Source organism: Macaca nemestrina, chromosome 7 (genome assembly GCF_043159975.1).
Source record: "Macaca nemestrina isolate mMacNem1 chromosome 7, mMacNem.hap1, whole genome shotgun sequence".
Classification (NCBI taxonomy): domain Eukaryota; kingdom Metazoa; phylum Chordata; class Mammalia; order Primates; family Cercopithecidae; genus Macaca; species Macaca nemestrina.
The window spans coordinates 57,171,473-57,193,400 of record NC_092131.1 but is presented as its reverse complement, the minus strand read 5'-3'; the positions used below and the strand labels follow the sequence as shown (position 1 = coordinate 57,193,400).

The following is a 21,928-nucleotide window of genomic DNA, read 5'->3' as shown; positions in this document are numbered from 1 at the left end:
TCACGTCTATGAACAATATTTTCCCAACTTTGTTTTTAAAGTGAGCATTAGGGTATAGATAGATGCTTTGTAATTTTTCCATCCAAAAGCTTGAATAAATGGTTAATTGCTGACTTAAATTGCAATAAACAAGGATGCTCACTTTCAGAATCTCATAATCTTTTCAAAATTCTATTTTATTCATAAATAGGATAAAAATCTTCTTGCAAGCTTCACTAAGTCTCTCCATAAGCCCCTGCCCAACAGATGCAAGTTCAATAGCCAGAATTCAACCCAGATAATTTATTGGCTTACAAATGAATTGGCATCTATAAAAATAAGCTTTCTAAAAAGGCTTTACGCTGTTTAAATCCTTCGAAAATGCTCTAAGCTTGCCCACCCTTTATCAATGTAAGACTGATAAAATGTATGTTCCTTATCATAAAATGGAAGCATCAAGATTGTTGAAATGTTAGTTTAGAAAGTCATTTGCAGTGACATTTAAAACAATTTATTTAAACATTTGACTCATGATAAGAATACTGCCTATTAAATTAAGATTGGCTGTTCAGAATTCACTGGAGCCCTATTCTCCCCCTCTGTGACAGTTAACATCTTTTGATATTAAGGGTCATTACACATCTAAAATTAAAAAGAAATAAGAAAAAAGAACCCCACGCCATTCTGAGCAAGTGCCTGTTAAAATGACTGATCCTCGACATTTTAATGCAAAGACTGTGAGTATGATGGCTTCCTCTCTGTTGCCCCCTGTGAAGCCTTTCTCTGTATTGGCAATAACTTTGCCAATGTCCAACCCTGTGGAACGTTCATATGACCTACCTTTTCCCCACTCTGCAGAATGCTTCCCTCTAAAGAATCACCAGAGAATAGGGAAAATAAACAAATCTGCAAACAAATTCCCAGGCAGTCCACATCACCTCCCAAAGGACACTGACAACAGCTGAAGAGACCACAACACACAAACTCGTTTTTCAGCCAGCCTGTAATGTTCCTCCTATACACACTCTGGAAATCCTCACAGCTCCCTTCAACTCCAGAGCAGCAGCCACCAATATTCCAGGTCAGCCACCTGTATAATATGCTCACCACGAGAGAAGACTCAAGGTAAAATTAAACTGACAGAAAAAAGCAATGTTCCTTGTTAGATCATCAAGCCTCCGGAAGCATGCAAACATATGTGTACGTTACGGTGTTTAAGGCGACCCAACTGAGAAACGTCGTGGTTCCAGGGGCTTCCCTCATGTGTCAGGATGGACTTTATCAGGATTCTCATCCTACAAAGCTACCACGTCAGTCACAAAAGACAACTACGCAATCCGTTTCGATGTAATAAATTCAGGAGTTGAGCTGTATGGCAAGCCCATCTTAGAAGTCCTCAATGCCAGGAGAGGATCTGTTCTAGTTAGGTGCAAAAAGCAGATCTCATAATATCCAAGTTGTCTGGAAACATGATATATGGCAGGGTAGTCTTTCCAGCTCCCATTTTGTTGGTGCCTTCACCTCGGGTTGTCAGGGCTGGGGTTAGGGAAAATGCCTCTTTCCGTCTCTATCTCTCAACTTCGCAGCGAGAGCTGCAAGCAGAGACTGTTCTCATCACCTAGTGTCCTGTCAGGGGCCGCTTCGGTAGCTGCAGAAGCCTAGCCGCTGGAAGCTTCCTTCCCGGACACTCCACACCTCCAGGCCACACCTTTTAGGCAATAACCAAACGTCATTTTGTTCTTTCCCCTTCTCCTAGGCATTACACCGGGAAACTGTTTACGCGCATCGACCCCACACACCTTCCAAAATCTCCACTTTCCGGGCTCCAAGCAGCTCTCTGCTACCCAGACAGCCCAGGCTAACACCTCGGGTTTCCCCACGCAGCTTCCTCTTCAGCGTCTCAATCACAAGACTGTGCGGGCGGCACATGCCAACGGAACCACCACCCCTTCTGCTCCCTCCGGGACTCAAGTCTGCTCTCGGACAGCGCACAGAAGCGGCTTTCAGCTCCGGGCAAGCGGCCGGGGCTTCAGGGGTACTGGGGGTGCCCAAACTCAGGGGTGCCGCCGGACGGGGAAGCGGAGGTGCGGCCACAGGACGGGCGCGCCTCCCAAGTCCCTAGCCACCTGCGATGCGTCCTCAACTCGCCTGCCCATCGCCACCACCAGAAACCTCAGACACCCTATTGTGTGGACAGGCAGCGCACTCCCCCCCGGCCCCGCCGCCCTCGCCTACCTTCTGTCGGTCTCTCCGGAGCGCCAGCACAGCCGGCCGCCCGCCTCCAGCGCTCTGCAAAGCGAAGGAGGACGCTTTGTTAGGGCTGGAGAAGCGGGACAATACTTCGCAGCCGGCGCCGCGGTTCCGGGCGGGTGTCCTTCAAAAGGACGCGAATGGGGACCCGCGCGAGCGTCATTTCCATATGTAAGGGGCCAGGGCTTACAAAAGCGCTGCTCTCGGGGGCCGCGGGCTGCAGCGCGCATCCTCCCCACCCCCGCCGGCCCGCCCCCCGCCCGCGCCTCCGGGACCGGCCCCTCCTCCCGCCTCCGGAGCCGCCCCGTCCCCGCCTCGTCCTCCCGCCTGGCCGCCGCTTCCTCCCGGCCCGCAGGGATTGCGCTCGCCCAGGCCCCGGACCCCAAATGGGAAGCCCCCGCGTGATCTGGTGCCCAGTTCGCTCCGGGCGCTCAGGGCCTCGCCGACGGCGCGGGGGCAGCGCGAGGCCTCCGTGCACCCCCAGGCCGTGGGTCCGGGTCCCCGGGGTTGCGCCACTTACTGCTTCCCGGTGCTCAGGCGCCCCGCGCCGCCGCGGGAACCATGGCCGCTGGCGCACTCCGGGCTCGGCGGCGGCGGCGGCGGGACGGCCGCGCCCAGCGCGCTCGGCTGCCGGCTCGGCCGCGGCCACCCGGAGCTCTGGACGCTGGGGAGGAAGGGCCCGGCCCGCGCGGGGAGGAGGAGTCAGGGCGACGCCGGTCCCGGCGCTGCTCCTCCTCTGCGGCCCGCGCGGCTCCGGCAGCTGAGGGAGGAGCAGGCGGCGCCGCCTGGGCCCTCGCGGACGCGCCCTCCCTCTCCGAGTGCCCGCCTCCGAGATCTGAAGTTAGAAACGCCGGGGCTCCTGGTGCGGGTGGAGGAGGCTGGCGCCCCGAGGTCGCCGCCGAGCTGGGGCTGGCGCTGCCACCCTCGCCTCCTGCCTGTCCGCCTCCCTTTCTTTCCCAACACGCCTGCACTCACCCGCACCGCTGACACTCGGGCAGCAACGTCTCAGCGCAGAGGAAGGGCCCCCGCCTTCAGCCAGCGGGACTTTAAGGGGGGGATCCCTGTGCCTCTTTTGCTCTCGGGCGGCCCTGGATTTCCCAGCCCTCGGGTGTCCACTGGCCGTCAACATTGGAAAGGGTGTTCAGGAGGCGGAAGGGCTCTAGAAGTGACTCGGTGTCCTGTAGAGCGAGCGCGACCCTCCTGCCGGGTCTACACTGGCTTCCGCACCTGCCCACCACGTCCTCACAGGCTGCCACCCCTGTGCAGACTTCTCCGGGTGAAGCTAACCCTCGGTCGCAAGCCACACAGGACGGAAACTCCTTAGAGTTGATGGTTCGCAGCCCAACAGTTGCTCGATATTTACCGCCTCCTACCCCTACCCCAGAGTCTCCGTTCTCACTCCCCCATCCCTACACTTCTGATCTCATTGCAGTCAAATAGGATCCCAAGTTCAGGCCATGGTTCTCTTTGAGTTGCAGTGTTAAATGTATTGCCCTTGAAGGATCCGCCTGATGGATTACAACCCTCAAGTGTGTTTATTTTAGCAAGAAACTGGTGATAGCTCCGAGAGAGCAAGCAATAGACAAGAGGAAACCAGCATTCCTTGAGAATCCAGTGTGCTAGAAACTCGACAGAAATTATCTTACCTAATTCTCACATCACCCTTAGGAGGCAGACATTATTTTGCAGATGAGGAAAATGGATCTCGCAGAAGTCAAAGAGCTTCCTCAGGATCACACAGCAGGAACTCCACAGAATTGAGATTCAAAACCAGATCACATATGTGGCAAAATTGCATAGAACTGGATATATACTCACAAATGAGAGCACGTGAAACTCTCATGAAATTTGAATAAGACATTTGTACTACACTAATGTCCATTTCCTGGTTGTAATATTGTTCTACAGTTATGCAAAATGATACCATTGAGAAAAATTGAGTGAAGCGTCTATAGGGGATCTCTATTATTTCTTACAACTTCATGCGAATTTACAGTTATCTCAAAAAAATTTTTTAAAATTTTAAACAGATCAATCTTATTCAAAAGACCAGGCTCACTTCTTTCTACACGGCATGTAAGTGTGCCTGCAGAATAAGAGAGAGTTATGCTCCTCTCTCCTTTTTAAACACTCTTGAATAAGTACACACACACACAAACACACACACTCATATACTGTATGCATGGTTGTTCAGTCATCTAGTAATAATTATACAACACACACACACACACACACACACACACGCACGCACGCAGTTCATTAAGAGGATAGCTAACCTGTTACCAGAATACTTACATAGAGATCATCTTGTAAGACAGACAATAATGCTCACTGGGCACTAAAAGAGCCAACAATCTTGGAAGGTAAGAATGAAGAGGTGTCTTTTTTGTTTCACCTAATCTCTGCCATGGAATCGTCATCCTACTGGTTACCTCTCCAAGCATCACTTTTTAACTGGCAAGAATCCTTAAGGATGATATTGCTCATTAGTTTAAAGCAGTGATTCTTGGGGGTCGGGGGATATTGGAAGTGGCATTCACTCCCTGTGCAGGAAGATCAGAATTGCTGGGGGTTGTGTAATTTGAAAAACACAAGATGCGCTTTCTTGAGAGGAGTAAGTGGGGTGGAGTTAGCGCTGGGACTGGGAACTGGGATCACCTCCAGCCTTGCTACAAAGGAGGGAAAGCATGGAGCATGGTTACTGCATGGTGTGGGTTGGCAAGAGCAACCCTACCAAGAAAGATCATTTATTCAACACAATGGGCCTGCAATTTGGTTTGCGTTGAGCAAATGGTTAGTCTTAGTCCAGACTGGAGTCACAGGGAAAAAAACCAGAAACTTCCTTTAGAGCCCATCACTTGATCTTTTCTCTATTAAACACAAAATGACAGCAGAAGTAGCAACCAGGCTCCAATTCTACATTATAACCAATATAAGATTTTAAAAAAGTAAATGTTTATTCAGAGTTATTACCCTTTACAAACAAAACTTCACTCTTATCTGTTGCAGCTTATCTGCCTCTGATTTTTACTCTCACTTTACAAAGAAACTTGTTCAAGGACCCAGGATCCTTGAAGTATTTGAACATGAAGTTTTTGAAGGGTTTTCTGCCATATTTCACAGGACTGAACTGGCTTTCTTAGATGGTTAAAGCTCTAAAACGTTAACTAAAGAATAATCCAGGGAAGAGAAAGTTACTCTTTGTCTCTTTTCTTTCTTTTTATTTATGTATTTTATTTATTTATTTATTTATTTGAGACAAAATCTCACTGTGTCGCCCAGGCTGGAGTGCAGTGGTGCAATCTTGTCTCACTGCAACCTCTACCTCCTGGGTTCAAGCGATTCTCCTGATTCATCCTCCCAAGTAGCTGGGATTACAGGTGTGCACAGTCACATCTGGCTAATTTTTGAATTTTTAGTAGAGACAAGGTTTCACTATGTTGGTCAAGCTGGTCTTGAACTCCTGACCTCAAGTGATCCTGCCTCGACCTCCCAAAGTGCTGGGATTACAGGCGTGAGCCACTGCGCCTGGCCTACTCTTTGTTTCTTCTTGAAGTAATTTTGAAATTAGCAGTTTAGAGTCAAGACGACAAATGAGAGAGAGAGAGAGAGAGAGAGAGAGTCAGGCTTTGTAAACTTACTGGAACCTGAAAAGTTATTTTTTTTTTCTTAGTCAAAAAAAGGCTCTAACCAAACATGGTCTACCCTCTTCCAAGTCACAGTTGGGTATAAACTATTTTTCATTCACAGAGTAGTCAAACAGCCTGTCACTCATGTAGCAGCTCCTGGCTCCTTTCAAACTTCTTTAATCGATATCTTTCTTATTTCTGTGACCATTTGAACTCAGCAGGACAGTTTTCAGGCAAGTTGCAGAGCTGTGTCAAGGACAGCCAAATTGTTAAAGTAGATGATCAGTTATAGTCTAGTCCAGGAACTCACTGTGTGAAAGAAAGGGACATCAGTGATCCCCCCAAGGCCCTAAGAAAGATGAATGAGGAAAGGAAAAAGGGAGAAATTTGAGTTCCAGACATACAAGTCAAGGACTAAGAGTTCCAGCAGCAAAATGTTGGTGGTTAAGAACCCAGGAAGAAAGAAGGAAAGTATAGAAAAGGGAAGGGAAGGTGACAGAAGGCAAACTGATTTACACTTTTGCCCCTGGGGGACACTTATTAGAAATTAGGATTATCTCTTCATTTTCCTTATGAAGAAAATGAAAGAAGGAAAGCAGGATTCCATACAATTTATTTTTTTAAAGTAAGCATTGATTGCCTACCCTGTGCCTAATACTGTCCTGAAAGTCACACGATGTTCAAAATAAACATCAGGTTGGGCATGACAGCTCACACCTGTAATCCCAACATTTCTGGAGGCTGAGGTGGGTGGATGCCTTGAGCCCAGGAGTTCAAGACCAGCCTGGGCAACACGGTGAGACCCCCCTTCTCTACTCTCCTTTTTTTTATTGGCCAGGCTGGGTACCACATGCCTCTGGTCCCAACTTCTCAAGAGGCTGATATAGGAGGATCAATTGAGCCCAGGAGGTCAAGGCTGCAGTGAACAATGATTATACCACTGCACTTTAGCCTGGTGACAGAGAGAGACCCTGTCTCAAACAAAACAAAATGAAGCAAAAATCAACCCTGGTTCTTGCCCTTGAGGAATGTATTCTCCTTTTGGAAGGTAAAAATATGCACTCATGAGACAGTAAGGGAATGATGTTAGGTGGCATTGGAGTCTAATTACGTTCTCCAGTTGGGGGACATACACACGCTACAGCAAGGCAGAGAAGAGAGCAATGATTTCCCTAAAACATGGCTTCTATTTGAGCATTCTGAACATTGCTTTTCACATCAGGTCCTAGATCTTTTTCCCGACATTGAAGGTCCTTCCTGATCAATGCATATGTATGTATCCTCAGTGTCTGCAGGAAACCTACCCTCCCTCCACTCTGCTCATGTGGACCTTCTAATCTTCCCTCTGCTGCTCTTTCAGCCCAGATCATCAGTCCTAATGTGTATTGAATGCCTTGTGTCTGTTCATTATTTGGCCCAGCAATTGAAGCATAGCAGGAAGTGGTTTTTGCACGTGTCTTTTGGATCCCATGGGCTGAGCACTTAGGTACTTTCCAAATACTTGGCATTCATGTAGAGAAGAGATGTTGCATATGTATACATGGGATGGGTGGGTGGGGGGTTAATCTTTACTTTTGGAATTATCCCTTTTCATGTAGCTGGCTGCAGGCAATGGTGTACTGTTCTGAAGACTGTAAGTGCCAAAGGACTGCCACTCTAGCTTCATTTGAAGGGGGGAGGAAATGAAATGTTAGTTTAAGAAGCATTCGCATTCCCTCCCTCTACACTCTTTTTTTAAAATTTTATTTTTATTTATTTTTGTTTTATTTTTGAGGATGGAGTCTTACTCTGTCACCCAGGCGGGAGGGCAGTGGTGGCATAATCTCAGCCCCTCCACTGCAACCTCTGCCTCCCGGGTTCAAGCAATTCTCCTGTCAGCCTACGGGATAGCTGGGACTACAAGCACGCGCCACCATGCCCAGGTAATTTTTGTGTTTTTAGTAGACATGAGGTTTCACCATGTTGGCTAGGTTGGTCTTGAACTCCTGACCTCAGCTGATTGGCCCACCTCGGCATCCCAAAGTGCTGAGATTACAGGAGTGAACCACCATGCCCGGCCCCTCCCTCATACACTCTCAAACACTAAACCAATATGACATAAAATCTTTACGTTTTTATTAGAAGAGTTTTGAATGGAAAATGAAACATTTTTCCCCAAGCAAGACTACTTTGAATCTCTAGAATTTGATGTGCACACAAAAGAAATGGCAACCCAGAAACATACATGTTAAAACATTTCTGTTCAGTAGAAATATAATGTGAGCCACAAATTGTAGTTCAAAATTTTCTAGTAGCCACATTTAAAAGAGTAAAAACATGTAAAATTAATTTTTAGATTTTTATTTAACCCAATATACCCCAAAAACACAATCACTTCAACATGTAATCAACAAAAAAGTAATAATGGGATATTTTACATTTGTTTTTGTTCTAAGCCTTTGAAACCTGGTGTGTGCCTGACACTTGCGGCACATCTCAGTTCAGACCAGCCACACGGGGCTAGTGGCTGCCACAAATGCAGTGTCAGAACAAGAAGAGGATTCAGAATCTGTCCAACCCAATTCCATTACTGTTAAAAGAAAGCTGTGTTCAGGAAGCTTTGGTGCCTTGCTCAGGATCACACCAGGGATCACACACCCCTAGGCCTGACCTGTCCACCTCAGCACTCGCCTCCTGAGAGGGCTTATGACTGACTCAGACAGCTGCCATGGAATGAAACCCAGTGTTTACTAACATTTTAAAACAATCACCATCCTCTAAGTCCATTGGGCCCTCAAAATATGCTTAGACATAAAATTTCTGAAGAAAATAGCCCAATTTATAATATTTTATTTTATTTATTTTTTCTTTTCTTTCTTTTTTTTTTTTTTTAGACGGAGTCTCATTCCGATGCCTAGTCTGGAGTGCAGTGGCGCAATCTTGGCTCTCTGCAACCTCTGCCTCCCAGGTTCAAGCGATTCTCCTGCCTCAGCCTCCCAAGTAGCTGGGACTACAGGAGCATGCCACCTTGCCCAGCTAATTTTTGTTGCTGTTGTTGTTGTAGTTGTTATGGAGTTTCGCTCTTGTTGTCCAGGCTGGAATGCAATGGTGCGATCTGGGCTCACCGCAACCTCCGCCTCCTGGGTTCAAGCGATTCTCCTGCCTCAGCCTCCTGTAATTTTTGTATTTTTAGGTAGAGACAGGGTTTCGCCATGTTGGCCAGACTGGTCTCAAACTCCTGACCTCAGGTGATCCACCCACCTCAGCATCCCAAAGTGCTGGGATTACAGGCATAAGCTACCACGCCTGGCCCCAATATATACTATTTTAATACTTAGAAATGACAACCCCGTAGGCCATTTGTTAAAGTGCACCCCACATGTTTTCGACTCAGCTGTATTGGTGTTTGAAGGGTACCCGGCAGAGAGAGGGTTGGAGGCCAAGGAGGCAGTAACTGCTGGGCCTTGCCTGTCCTCCAGGGATGCGTGGGAGGGGTGCTTCTCTGTCTTCCATCCTCCATCCCACCCACATTGGCTCCTGCCAGCATCCCAAGGACCCATGCTGTCTGCCATGATTAATCTCAAAGGCCTTAAAATAACTGAGTGACCTTTTTTTCTCCACTCTGCACACTTTGTAATGCCTTATATTCTGAATCAAGCCAAAGCCAAAATCCAAGAGAAGTGACCATTTCAAAAACAAAATGAGCCCGCTAGGAAGAGACCCTTACTTTCAATAATGAGAACACTGGGGAGTAAACCGAATAATGAGGACATTGTTGCACCTGCACCGATGAGAAAGCAATTAGATAGGGCATTACAAAAGGCAACATAAAGATCTTTGATTTGCATTTTGTCAGCTGTGAGAGAATGGGTGTAATTCTCTAAAGATGTAGTTTAGACCTCTGTACTAAAATACTGAGGTCAAAGTGATGATAAATCTTATGGCAGTGGGGTCTGTGAGTCATATCTCACTCTACATAAATTGTCTTAGAGGCTGAAGTGCTGGGGCTATGCTGATACCCAAATGCCATACTCAGACTTTAATAAAAATCTATTTTGTCACTTGATTTTTGATGTTCCCTTCTCACACATCATGCAGCCTATCTCTGGGTCCCTCAATATGCAAACAAATAATATAGAAGGAAACAAGGGCAGCAGAGAGAAAAGTGGTGTTTATTCAGGTGTATCTGGTCACAGGTCAAGATCAAGAACCAGCCAAACTGTGTGTGTGTGTGTGTGTGTGGTGTGTGTGTGTTTGGGGGTGTGTGTGTGGTGTGTGTGTGTTTGAGTGTGTGTGTGTTTGGGTGTGTGTGGTGTGTGTGTGTTTTGGTGTGTGTGTTTGAGTGTGTGTGTTCGAGTGTGAGTGTGTGTTTGGGTGTGTGTGTTTGGGTGTGTGTGTGGGTGGTGTGTGTGTGGGTGGTGTGTGTGTGGGTGGTGTGTATTTGGATGTGTGTATGTTTGGGTGTGTGTGGTGTGTGTGTTTGGGTGTGTGTGTTTGGGTGTGTGTGTGTGTTTGAGTGTGTGTGTGTGTTTGGGTGTGTGTGTGTGGTGTGTGTGTGGGTGGTGTGTGTGTGTTTGGATGTGTGTGTGTTTGTGTGTGTGTGTGTTTGGGTGTGTGTGTGTTTGGGTGTGTTTAGGGGTGTGTGTGTGTGTTGGGGGTGTGTGTGTAAGATAGGTAGGCAAGTGTGCTGGAAAGCTTGTTTGTCCCATCAGATCCTCTGCCTACTCTTCTCCACCTGCTGTATTCCCCAAGAGGCGAACCTAGATATACTACATTAGCAGGCTCCCTCAAGCCCTAGTTCCCATTATGTTCAGCTGATGGGGTAGCGCTGACAAAAGATTGGAGGCAAGATGGAGCATAAGGTTGGTGCTTACTCCCTGTTGGGTCTCTGCAGGCTGGCTGCAACCCATAAAGTCACAGCTCCTGTCTCACAGCCTCTCCACACATCTCTGTCACCAGCTTGCAAAGCCACACTCTCCTTTTGCCAGTGAGGCCTAAAGTTGGCAGTGGCACCTCCTGCTCCTAGCTTTCAGGTGGGCACTTATCCTTGTTTCTCTGAACCCAGTCCACACCTTTGTAAATAGTCCCTTTATTACTAACCTTTCTCCAAATACCTACTTTGACTTTATCCACTATTTCCTTCTGAGACTTTGATTGATAAAGTGGGTATGCATATGTTCCTTGTTCTAGAAAGAATTTCTGTTTTCTTTATTAGCAGGATATTCCTTGAACTTTTCCATTACCCAGAATCATCACAGGTCAGTTTCCCAGAAGCAGGTCCTGAGATGAGGATTTGTACATGAGTTATATGAAAGATGTGTTAGAGGAGAGACCTCCAAGGGGGTACATGGGAAGGCAGGAGCAACACAGGGAAAGAAGGAGGGAAAAAAACCAAGTGCAGGTATTATTCAGGCAGAGTCCCAGTCTCAGCCTATTGCTGACTGGAGCTCTGGAGCGTATACTACACCTCAGAGTTTTCCCACACTTGATTCGGGGGAGCTGGGCTTTCAGTTTCCTGTACCAGTAACTCATTGACTGTGGGCACCTCATGGCCACAGTAAGCTCCCAGGCACTTTCAGTTCTCTGTGCAAACAGGTGAAACTCCAGTAGTTCAAGGGCAACCCTCTGAAGATAGTTGCAGAAGCTCATCATTAGAAAGCAAAACACACTGAAGCTGGGGTGTGGGCACACAGAACCAGCAAAAGGTATTCCAGGGCATCCGGGCAGAGCAACATCAATTTATGCCTCACATATATCTCCTGGAATTCGAAAGTATTTAGGGAGGAGAGATACACTGAGTATCAGTTGACTATCAATTAATTATCAATTAACAATAGAATTATTGGTAGACAGGAAAGCCTTATCTCTGATGCTAAGGGAACACACCCTTTGAAAAAGCACTGCATATTAATCAAATGGTATTTGCTCCAATGGACTTAGTTAATATACTTTTAGTAAAAATCAAATCAGGGTCCATAGACTTTTTAAAAGACAGAGGCATCTTTGTTGGAATTTTAGCTACCAGATGCAGGTATGTTCCATGGTATGTGTGCATGTGGTTGGTGGTGGTGGCAGCAGGGAGGGAGGGTATCAACACTTGCCATTTTCCTCTGAATCTTCTAACGCTTGGAAATTTGTCATAGAAGATTTTCTCATCTGCAGTTCAAACACTTTTCAGCAGGAATTTAGCTGAAGTTGAAATCACCATCTGGCATCTCATATTGAACCAGGTTCTTTGTGTGCCAAGAGCTTCTTCTTTTGGCAATGACGTTGACTGTGATCTTTCAAAAATGTTTCTTGGGTTGGCATTCTTGACTGAACAGAACAAGCAGCCTGTCTTGGAATTTAGGAAGAGATGTGCTGAGCAAGTTTTTGCCCCAGGAATAAAAGTGCGAGGTGAAAAGTTGAAGATTTGAGGTTTTGAAACTCCAGAATTCACATGTTTTATTGTCGTTGACCTAAAATCAGCTAGGGAAAAAAATTTCTGTGAAACGATTAGTAGAAGCAAAATGTTGCACAAGGAATATTCCATTTGAATCAATAAATCCTATTTAAGCAATTTCCAGGTGCAAAGTGATATCCTACCTGCTGTAGGGACACAAGGATGACTAAAAGGCAGTGTTTGCTCCTAAGTGCTTCAGCATCCACTGGCTGGAGGAGGCAGCGGATGACAGTGCGTGATTAGGTGGATACAAGGCACACTATACCAAGAAGCATAGCTGACATCGTCAGCCTCCTCCCAGGTACTCTGGGATTTCTCTAACCATTTCTGTGTGTTCCTCCATCCACTTTGGAGTGCTTTTGCTGCCACTGGCCTGCACCTGTGACTCTGTTTTGGTGGCTGCCCTTGGGCTGCTGTGTACAAATGCATGCAGAGAGCAAGAAGTGCTTGGGAACTGAATCCCTAGCTAGTGACTGCTCAGTATGGGAGAAAGCAAGCTCAGCTCCCTTGTCTTAGAGAAGGACATCAATTAATGTCCAGAGTTCCCCTATGGAATTGAGCTGGGCTACTCGCCTTGGGACTTTCACCAAATTTCTCACCCTTGCTTGATCTCTTTCTCTTCTCTGTCTTACCTCCCTCATTCACTTGCCAGACTCTTTGGGGAGCATTTCCTTAACAAAACCCTTCCCTACAAATCCTCCTCTCATGAACTGCTTCTGGGAACCCAATAAGGGGCATAATAGGAATCTGAACAAAATGCTATGGGAGCACAGAAAGGAGGGATTAATTCTGCCTGGAGAACAAGGAAGTTTCCGTAAACGGAGAGAGTATTTGAGCAAGGCCTTGAAACATAATTTGGAATTTGCCAGACAGATAGAATGAAGAAATGTCATGATAAATCTGGGGGAAATACATTAATGAAGGAATAATCAAAGTAATGATGGGGAGTGATAGGAGATGAGGTTGCTAGAGTTGGTTGGGATGAACTGAGGAAGAGTCTTCAATGCCATTAAAGAGTTTGACTTTTAAAGTCTTAAAAAATGGCAATAGTGAGCCATTGTAGGTTTTTGGGCAGGGGAGAAATATGATAAATCTTTTGGGAAAACAGTTGAGCAAAAATACAAAAGATGGATTGGAGAATAAGAGACAAATAGTGGAAGCCAGTTTGAGGGTCATTGCAATATTCTAAGAGGGGATGATGAAGGCCTCACTTAGAGTCCTTGACATGAGAATGAAAAGAAAATGACAGCTCTAGAGATTGAACAATTGGACTTGGCAGCTAACTGGACATATGAGGCAATAACGTGAGAAGTCAAAAGTGGCTGAGGTGTTTGTCTGGATCACGGTGGATAATGGTGCCATTAACCAAGAAAGAAGCCAGGAGGAGAAAATCAGGCTGAAGAAAAGTCAATGAGTTCATTTTTGGAAAAAAAAAAAAAAACCAATGGCTCAAATACATTTGAATGGAATCAAAGTAATCTGAGAATGAAGAACAAACAAAAAAAGTCAGAATGTTTGGATACTCTTGACGTTCTTGTTCAATTTTAGAACAAAAGCCTGGGCACGGTGGCTCATGCCTGTAATCCCAGCACTTTGGGAGGCTGAGGCAGGAGGATTGCTTGAGCCAGGAGTTTGAGTTCACCCTGAGCAACATAGCGAGACCTCATCTCTATAGGAAAAAAACAAAATTAGCCAGGTGTGGTGGTGCATTGTGGTCCCAGCTACTTGGGAGGCTGAGGTGGGAGGATCCTGTGAGTCCATGAGGTTGAGGCTGCAGTGAGCAGAATTGTGCCACTGCACTCCAGCCTGGGTGACAGAATGAGATGCTGTCTCTTAAAAAAAAAAAAATTAGAACAAAAAGATACTTTTAAAAATTAGCTTTCTAGACAGGAATCAAAACGACAAAATTAACAACAGAAACTCAGACATCCTTTAGGAATAGGAACACTTAGAATTCTGAATGCAATGCTTCAGTTTCATCACGACTGTACTTTGCTTACTGAAACTAGAGTAAGGAGTCTGTATGGTCTAAAGATTGAATCTGAAATGTTAAGTCTGTATGGCTGTTTGAAGCAATCTTTGAAAGCAGAGCCCTATGACAATAGTGCTGAAATCAAGGAGAAAAAATAGTGCTTTTAGTGTGTACAGACTATTATCTGGGTAATGTAACCAGTTTTTTGTAGAGAGGCTTTGACAGTAGTCATTTCCTAACCTTTAATCATTGCTGTTCATTTGCTTATGGCTATGGTTCTAATTTTTCTTTTTTTCTTTTTGAGACAGTCTTTTTTTTTTTTTTTTTTTTTTTTTTTTTTTTTTTTTTTTTTTTTTTTGAGATAGAGTCTCTGTCACCCAGGCTGGAGAGCAGTGGCACAATCTCAGCTCACCGCAACCTCCACCTCCCAGGTTCAAGTGATTCTCCTGCCTCAGCCTCCTCAGTAGCTGGGATTACAGGCGTGCACCACCATGCCTGGTTAATTTTTGTATTTGTAGTAGAGACAGGGTTTCACCATGTTGGCCAGGCTGGCCTCGAACTCCTGACCTCAAGTGATCTGCCTGCCTTGGCCTCCCAAAGTGCCGAGATTACAGGCATGAGCCACCGCACCCAGCCTGCATTGATTTTTATAAAAATCAATATGCCCGTGTGGGAATTGGCATCCCTGCATTGCATTGACATTTTAAGCAGCACACAATTAGAAGAAAAAGCACAAGTCCAAATTGTTAAAAAATGTTTTAGTTTGAGGAAAAGTCTACTTCATACAAGACACATTGTTTCAAAAGCCAAATGAATTAGGGCCACAGAGAGGACTTGCTACTCTGTAACAATGTTACATTTAAATTCTCTTTGAGAACACTTAATACTTAGAGCCTCTACCACTTCCTCCTATCCTAGGCAAGAGGTAGATTTAAGAAGTAAAGCTGTGCATGAAAATAATGGAGGGAGAGAAGATAGGAAAAATAGAAAGCAAGATAAAGAGGTCATTGGTTGTGTTTATTCGTTCAGTCTCTTCCTTCCTTTCTTTCATCCTTCCCCCCGTCTCTCCCTTCCTCTGCCACTCCCAGGAATTATTGAATACATACTGTGTGCCAGGGACTGTACTAGAAGCTAGAGATACCGCACTAAACAAGTGAGACATACACACTCTCTACCCTCATGGAATATAAGTCTATCATACTTGATTTCAGATTCTATGTGTAAATAAAAGATTATCACTTTTTCTTCACCCTTGTTCTCTCTCTCCCCTTCCTATTATGTATTAAAGCATATTGGGTTCACCCATTTGTTGGGCAAATGTCCTAAACATAACCCAATTAGGCTGCCTTCATTTGAAACCCAACTCTCCCACTTAACAGTTATGTACCTTTGGTCAAGGACTTAACTTGTTGACTTTCCATCTCTTCCTTTATAAAACATACATAATAATAACACATGCCTCATAGGATGTTGTGAATATTAAAGAGTCAGTTCATTTAGAACTTAGAATGGGCTCTCGGACACAGTGAGTTATCAATTCATTTTAGCCACTACTGTTTCATATTATGCACAGGAATAAAAAGATGAAACAGATTATATTTTCAAGGAGCTTACAATCTTGCAGGTGGAGACAGACAGGTACACAGATAAAGGCAATAAAGCATGGTAAGTGTGGTGGGTGAAATGATGAAGAATGGAGACTCTAGTCAGGGGGCCACAGAGAAGGGAGTGGTGAATTCTTTTGGTCAACTCTTTTGAGACGGATGTAATATCAACCCAAAGTAGTTTCTTATTTCCCTGACCCTTTGGTAAATGATCCTTCCCTATTAAATGCCTGTTTTGACTGCTTTATTTGCCCATAGTTGTTCCACTGTAAATTAATTACGTAAGCACAAATGAAGGCTTTTCACTAATGGACATTGTGGTCCCTCTTTATTTACACTCTGCAAAAAGGACCTTCCCAAAATTGGTGAAATAAGGTTACATTTACCTGATTCTTATGCTCAGCGCTACATTTCTTACAGAAAACAGAGTTGCTCCTACAAAGGGAATATAGGTCTTTTCTTACCCCAGAAGGTAGTCAAGGTAGTCTTATTCCTTTTGCCAACGACTGGCTAAGTCATGAACATACGATTTCATTGTGGCTAATGGGACCCAAAAGGAAGTAAGCTGGGGTTCTGAGAAGGATTTTCTCAAAACTGCAGGAGTAGTTTTGTGATGAGCCACGTGATTAACTGTGATGAGTTTTGGGATGAGGCCGTGGAATAAGTGTTGGGCACAGTGCTTGAACCAGACTGTGGAAATACTAATTTATTTTACTTTTACTATTTATTTATTTATTTATTATTTTTTATTTATTTTAGAGACTGGGTCTTACTCTGTTGCCCAGACTGCAGTACAGTGGCCCTATCACAGCTCACTGCAGCCTGGAATCCTAGGCTCCAGCCGTCTTCTCACCTCCGTCTCCCAAAGTGCTGGAATTATGGGCATGAACCAATACTCCTGGCTAATTTTTAAATTAAAAACAAAAAACAAAACAATATGAGACTAATGCAGGAAACACTGCTACCCTTCTCTGGATATCACTGGTCTACCCATGATGCCCGGCACTGCTGCAGCCATCTTGTAACTATGAAGGGAGATACTGCTGCCATCTTAAGGATGGTAAAGTAGAAAGATGGAAGTAAAGTGCATCCCTGAAGGCATCTTTGAGATGCCAAATTTACCTCCTTGGGCCTTGATCCACCTCCAGACTTTTTGTTGTGTCAGAAAATAACCCCTCAATTATTTAAGCCACTTTTAGATGGTGTTTTTGCTTTCAGACAAATCTTTCCTACAGAAACCTGTATTATTGTCTCCAAATATTTGGGGCACTTCCTTGCAGGAAGATTGTACATGCTCTCCCTTTTAAGCCCAGGCTTGGCCATGTGACTTGTTCTGACCAATAAAACATGAGCAGTGTGATGGGATATTTCCAGGTAAAAGTTTCAAAAGTCAATGTGGTTTGACATGCTTCCTTTCCCCTGGCCCTGTGATCAGGGAAGCATGCTGAGGTGGAGCCTCCTTCAGCCTTGTTTCTCAATGACTATAATAAGCAGGGCCTTCTTGTCCCTCCCACAACGGACATGTGGAATAGACAAGAAATAAACTTGATCATTGTTGCTGCTTAAATCTGTTGTTCTCGTTATCACAGATAAACGCAGTCTATATTGACTAGTAGACATCCTGAAAGCTGTAGTACTAAAAACAATGAAGTGAAGGCAAGAGCTTGAGATGCAGGGCCTTAACCCTGAGTTGCCAGGAAACTGATTGGGAGCAGTATATGTCAATGACTAAACAGATATTGGAAAGGACAGACTCATCTCTACCCACCCCATACACTTCCTGGTTAGTGAAATGAGCCTTGGAACAGTAAGTAATTTAATCCAAATAATGCTTTGAAAATGTCTTCACTTCAATGCATTATTCAGAGTAAATTAATCACAACTTATTAAGTGTCTCTTTCGTATCTCTGACAGTCACCTCATCACTGTGCCCCATCAACTTTTTTTTTTTGTAATGACCTTTCTATGCATTACCTTAACAACCTACTCAACAGACACCTACCTAGGGGCTTTTGGTAATGGCTCGTGATCACGTAGCTGAAATTCTGTTGCACGAATATAAAATGAGGGTGATGCGTCAGTGGTTGGGACAGGGGAGTGATGATGATGAGATATGATAGCTAATATTTTATATAAATATTAGCTTGTTGTATACCAGGTTTTATTCTAAACACGTTGTATATAGTAATTCCCTTAGTCCTCACCTATAACGAGGCTGGCATTATGATTATCTCTCTTTTATGGATGAGGAAACAGAGGTGCAGAGATATTAAATACCTTGCCCAAGGTAATGCAACTAAAATGTAGTGACACTCGGATTCCATTCCAGGCAATTTGGCTCCAGAGTTGTGTTTTAACTCTGATGATTAACTAAGCAGGGAGAGAGTTGTTCCTGGGGCAGCAGTTCTTGGAGAAGCAGTTCTCAGAGGGGCCAGAAGTTAACAGTCACATTGAGCTCCACCTGACTTAAATCCTACCTGGGTGTTGTCTCACAATTTGCAAAACATGTCTATGAACTGTTTTCCTCAGCCATAGGCTCTGTTCTCTGAGAGTGGTGAAGAGTTAAGTAAATGAATCATGTAAAAGTCCTACTATTGAGCTGGGCCCTGATAACCATCGACTGCATGTCACTGGGGCTGCTGGAGGTTTATAGAGTAGACCCTCAGAGGTGCAGAAGTCTTGGGCATGCAAAGAGTCATGCACAAGTTTGAAAATAATTTCTCTAGGAGCCTGTAGGAGGGTATGAACCGTAAGGCCTGGGAACAGTTAGCTAGAGAGTTACTTCTGGGCTTTGCAGACACAGCAGTGACTGAGATGCACTTGGTGCCCTGGAATGGATGACTGGGTAAGCCATTTGGACCAATCATGATTTAAGAAGAGTAAGCCAGGTGCGGTGGCTCACGGCTGTAGTTCCAGCCCTTTGGGAGGCCAACGCAGTTGGATCACAAGGTCAGGAGTTCAAAACCAGCCTGGCCAACATGACGAAACCCCTTCTCTACTGAAAATACAAAAAATTGTCTGGGTGCCGTGGCTCATGCCTATAATCCCAGCACTTTGGGAGGCCGAGGCAAGCGGATCATGAGGTCAGGAGATTGAGACCATCCTGGCTAACATGGTGAAACCCCGTCTCTACTAAAAATACAAAAAAAAAAAGATTAGCCAGGCATGGTGGCGGGCACCTGTAGTCCCAGCTACTCAGGAGGCTGAGGCAGGAGAATGGCGTGAACCTGGAAGGCAGAGCTTGCAGTGAGCTGAGATCATGCCACTGCACTCCAGTCTGGGCAACAGAGCGAGATTCCGTCTCAAAAAAAAAAAAAAAAAAAAAAAAAAAATTAGCTGGCTGTCGTGTTGTACTCCTATAATCCCAGCTACTCAGGATGCTGAGGCAGGAGACTCGCTTGAACCCGGGAGGTTGCAGTGAGTCAAGATTGCGCCATTGCACTGTAGCCTGGGTGACAGGATGAGCCTCCATATCAAAAAAAAAAAAAAAAAAAAAAAAGCAAAAATTAGCTGGGCATGGTGAAATGCACCTGTAGTCCCAGCTACTCGGGAGTCTGAGGCAGGAGAATCGCTTGAATCCAGGAGATGGAGGTTGCAATGAGCCGAGATCGTGCCACTGCACTCCAGCCTGGGCGACAGAGTAAGACTCCTTGTCAAAAAAAAAAAAAAAAAAAAAAAGGGTGAGGGGAATTTTTCTGAGGCACAAGATGGGTATGTGGATGTACATATGAGTAGGGAAGTAAGGGCAAGGGGCTTGGATCTAAAGTTGTTTTGCAAAAGCTTTGAAAATGTAGCTCAAGAGGGATAATATTTAGGCAAAATGAAACGATCTACCAGCAAGTCATATAGGTTGTATCTCTAAAATATATTTTATATCTGAACACTTTTCACCATCTCCACGGTGAGCACTGCCAGCACCTTACCTAAGTGACTACCTTACAGTCACCATAGTGTCTCCTTAGACTCCTGTGTTAGTCTCCTAACTGGTCTCCCTGCTTCCATTCTTGTTCCTTCCTTTACGGCAAAAAGTCAAACTGTTTTTTCTCTACTCAAACTCAACACAGAACACTTCTGGTCACAATGATGTGTGAATTTTTCCCCACCAACAACCAATTCTCCAATAGCAGCTGAGTGTCCTACAATTCAGTTCAATTCTGCTGCTAACTGGAGTTAGCGCAGATCTCCAAGTTCATGGCACAAATCCACAAGACTGCCCCCACTTCAGATGCCAATTGCAAGTCATAGGTTGCCACGTTCCCCACAACTTCTGCCCAGCTTGGCTGCAAATCAGAGGCCCCTATGACCCCCTTCTTGGGTTCAATAATTTGTAAGAGCAGCTCATAGAACCCAGGAAAACAGCTTACTTACTATTGCCTATTTATTACAAAGGATATTTTAAAGGATAAAATGAGCAACCAGACGAAGACTTACATGGGCAAAGTTCAGAAGCGTCCTGGGTGCAGGAGCTTCTGTCCCTGTGGAGCTGGGGTGCGTTACCTTCTCAGCAAGCGGATGGGTTCACCCACCTGGAAACTTGCCCAACCTCCTAGTTCAAGGATTTTTATGGAGGATTCATCACGAAGGCATGATGGATTATTAACTCAATCTCCATCCCTTCTCCCTTTCCTAGAGTCTGAAGGGTAGGGCTGAAAGTTGCAAGCATCTAATCATGGCTTAGACCTTCCAGTGACCAGCCCTCATGCAGAGGCCAGCAAGAGTCACTTCATTAGAACAAAAGACTGTCCTGTTACCCAGGAAATTCCAAGGGATCCAAGGGATTAGGAACGCTGTGTCAGGAAATTACAAGGGTTTTAGAAGCTCTGTACCAGGAACTGAAAGCAGAAAGTGTGTGTGTGTGCATGTGTGTGTACATATATTATTATTTATTTTTTTTTTTTTGTAGAGCTGAGGTCTTGCTCTGTGACTCAGGCTGGACTTCTGGGCTCAAGTGATCCTCCCTCTCAGCCTCATGAGTAGCTGGGACTACGGGCATGTGCCACCATGCCTGGATCAAATATATGTATTTTTATTATGTACACTGTCTCTTCCATTTGCCTCATGGTAGACAGAGTGATCTTTTAAAAATGCACTCAGTTCTTGTGGCTTCTTCTCCTTAAAATAAAACCCTAATTCTTTGCTACATAATCTGGCCCTGCCTCACTCCTTGATCTCATCTCTCACTAGCCCCACTCCTGCCTTTTCCCTACACTGTAGTCCCAAGCTCCTTCCTGCTTTAGGGTCTCTGTGTTCTTTGGTCCTTCTTTTGCCTGGAATACTCTGTCCGCGCATCCCCCCACTACCACTCTCAGCTCTTTGCAAGGCTAGCTTCTTCCCCCACTCTGGTCTTGATCCAGATACCACCTTTTCCAATTTCCTGACCACCTTGTTCCCTTTCTCCCCACAACTCTCTCTCGGCCTCTATCCATCCCACTGGCAGATTTTGTTTTCTTCATAGCACTCATCACTATCTGAAATTGTCTTTGTTCATTTGCTTGTTTATGAGTTTGCTTACAGTCTTCTCTATTTGACTAAATAGCCTTTGTTTGCCTGATTCGTGGCTATACCCATCACCTAGAAAAGTTCCCAAATGCATAGATGCTTCATAAATTAAGAATAAGTAATTCAGGCCGGGTGTAGTGGTTCACACCTGTAATGCCAGCACTTTGGGAGGCCAAGGTGGGTGGATTACCTGAGGTCAGGAGTTCGAGACCAGCCTGGCCGACATGGTGAAACCCCATTTCTACTAAAAACAAAATACAAAAATTAACCAGGTGTGGTGGCACATGCCTGTAATCCTAGCTACTCAGGAGGCTGAGGCACAAGAATCACTTGAACCTGGGAGGTGGAGGTTGCAGTGAGCCGAGACTGCACCACTGCACTCCAGCCTGGCCAACAAAGCAAGAGTCTGTCTGGAGAAAAAAGAAAAAAAGGCCGGGTGTAGTGGCTCATGCTGTAATTCCAGCACTTTGGGAGGCCGAGGCGGGGGGATCACGAGGTCAAGAGACCGAGACCATCCTGGCTAACACAATGAAACCCTGTCTCTACTAAAAATACAAAAAATTAGCTGGGCGTG

At 45.1% G+C, this 21,928-nt stretch overlaps 1 protein-coding gene and 1 non-coding gene across 9 annotated transcripts in view; one reads left to right on the top strand and one right to left on the bottom strand.

Annotated features, from left to right (window-relative positions):
* LOC105481836 (ninein) overlaps positions 1-2,910 on the bottom strand; it is a 109,243-nt gene extending 106,333 nt beyond the window's left edge. For 5 of the 8 annotated variants that reach the window (XM_011741610.3, XM_011741606.2, XM_011741608.2 and 2 more), the window contains exons 1-2: positions 2,750-2,827; positions 2,215-2,268 (exon numbers count right to left, since the gene is read on the bottom strand). The gene's annotated coding sequence lies outside the window, so the exon portion shown is untranslated. Of the gene's footprint in view, positions 1-2,214; positions 2,269-2,749 lie in introns of all 8 variants that reach the window. The other 3 variants (XM_011741604.2, XM_011741615.2, XM_011741609.2) reach the window with 1 other exon arrangement.
* Positions 2,911-16,491: 13,581 nt separating this feature from the next.
* Positions 16,492-16,573, top strand: LOC112426686 (small nucleolar RNA U83B). The gene has a single exon (XR_003018070.2). It is a non-coding gene; the product is annotated as a small nucleolar RNA U83B (small nucleolar RNA).
* The last annotated feature ends 5,355 nt before the right edge of the window (positions 16,574-21,928 follow it).